We start from the raw sequence: 2,335 nt of genomic DNA, 5'->3' as shown, positions 1-2,335 counted from the left end.
GCAAGCACACATATATGTATGCAAACCCACACTCATGCATGCATGCTTGCACACATGCACACATAGACACACACACAAACACACACTTGTGCATTCACACACATGCTTACACACATGCGCGCGCAGACACACACACACACACACACACACACACACACACACACACACACACACACACACACACACACACACACACACACACACACACACACACACACACACACACACACACACATACCAACACTCCCACCATCTGAAACAGAGTAGTATGTTTCATGTCTGTGATTTGTATGACTGTTATCATCCAGTAACAGCTACTAACATTATTAAAATTATGTCAACCCTACTCCTACTCAGCTTGATCTAGACATATTTTTGACTGCATCAGCAGGCATGGATGCGGCTGTTTTTCCTACTGGATAGTTTTTCATTCTAGTAATTTTGGACAAAAAGATATATCTATAGTAATAACTATTTTATTTCTCCTAACTTAGTTCTTCAGGGCACAGATGGCTGTAAGCAGACTGATAAAGCTGAATTAGCTCATACACAATCCTGCAGGATACAGTATTCTCCTTTGTATGGCAGAAGTCTCCATTATTGTGAATATCCGTGTTCATAGGTTGGTACTAGGCCATCGGCCCTAGGGCCTATACAAGCCTAGCCATAACAATTCCCTGGATATTTCTTCCCACAATATTTACTTCTCTGGACCCCTGAAAGGTACAGGCCTTAATGAGATATGAACTCATAAACCCTGGTTTACTAGACCAGTGCTCTAACCCCTGAGCTACAAGGCCCGGGTACATCTTTTAGAGAAGAAGAATTTCCAGCAAAGACCAGTGGCTCCACTTAATTGGATGAACACACTGACTGTGCCATTTGACCAAATGGTGTTTGCTGAAATATCAATGATTCATGAAGAATCTGATGAAAACAAGAAGACCTAAGATTTGTTGCAGTCCAGAGGGGAACAGCATGAACATTTCTGCTTAATGAAATCCAGTGCAACTAAATGTTGACCTCCCTGCCTCTATTTCCTGCAGTACTGCAAACAGTTTTTAATTCTGACTGTTACTACTCCCTGCACTCTTAAGTCAGAACTCCTGAAATGCTAACCTACTCTGGGAAATGCATAGCAGAAGTCCTGCTGCTAGTATTATTAATCAGACAGGAGTGCCTTTAGTTTATTCACTGCCAATACTAAAGCCAAGCTAACAGCAGAGGCCATGTCAACTGCCTTGAGAAGGAAAGGCAGCTTCACCCTCCCTCTCCCACCTAATACACTGTCTGGACACACCTGATTGTGGGTCACAGAGTTCTCTTTTTTCTCCTCAGTACAAATATCACTTAAAAGACACATTTCTAGTTTCCAGTCAACTAATCACATCTGCATTTTGCTATTTGAGTGAACTTTGTCTTGTTATGGCAGAAGTACCTCCATCATTTCCCTGTTAGACACCAAATCAGCTGCTGTTTTGCTTAAATTTCAACTATCCTCAATTTACTAATTGTGAGACAGAAGCACCTGTCTCCTGCAGTAACAACATTATCTCCACATCATTTCTTCAAAGCACTAACATATACAGCTGAAATGTATCAGTTAGTGTTTACTAAACCAATGAAAGGGCTCACATAGTTGGCGTAACAAAAGCATTGCTAGCATTAGGTTCATAGGCAGGTACTAAGCAATCATCAACACCACAAAGTGAAAAAATGAAGAAATACCACAAAAGGCAACGACCAAAGCCAAAATAAAAAATGTCATTGTACTTACCGCCTCAGCTCTTCAGCCTTCAAAGAGTAAAAAACAATACCAAAAATTACACTTAAGTATACATAAAATTAACAAGTCACACCCACTGTTAATTAGATCACGTATTTCCTATCACATTCTTTATTTAACCCTGATGGTTCCAGAGTGTTGAATTTTAAAATGTACAAAGTTTCCTTCCTTCGAAGTTTATTATTTAAACTAATATTTTCATCCAAGGATATCTCCACTTTCTCTAAAACACATCCACAAATATAATCTGGATTTGAGTTATGAAATTCAAAAAACGTGTCTACCCAATGGGCTGTCCATTTTAGTATTTTTAATATCCCTTAAGTGTTCTTGGAAGCGTACTTTGAAGCTTCTACTGGTTTCCCCAATGTAAAACTTATTGCAGCTACACTTTAGAGCATATGCAACCCCATGAGTATTACAATTAAAATGATTTCTCTTAGCAAAATAATGCCCATTAATATATTTAAAACAATTAACTACACTTTTACATACAGAACATTTTTACAGGGAACCGTACCTTTAAAAATTTATATGTCCCCACAGTAG

At 38.8% G+C, this 2,335-nt stretch overlaps 1 non-coding gene across 1 annotated transcript; it reads right to left on the bottom strand.

Annotated features, from left to right (window-relative positions):
* Positions 1-727: 727 nt before the first annotated feature.
* TRNAT-AGU lies at positions 728-800 on the bottom strand. The gene has a single exon. It is a non-coding gene; the product is annotated as a tRNA-Thr (tRNA).
* Between the last annotated feature and the right edge of the window lie 1,535 nt (positions 801-2,335).

This window comes from Protopterus annectens, chromosome 11.part0, assembly GCF_019279795.1.
Source record: "Protopterus annectens isolate FY-2018-M chromosome 11.part0, PAN1.0, whole genome shotgun sequence".
Lineage (NCBI taxonomy): Eukaryota > Metazoa > Chordata > Ceratodontiformes > Protopteridae > Protopterus > Protopterus annectens.
The sequence above is the reverse complement of the archived record's forward strand: the minus strand, read 5'-3'. Positions and strand labels throughout refer to the sequence as shown.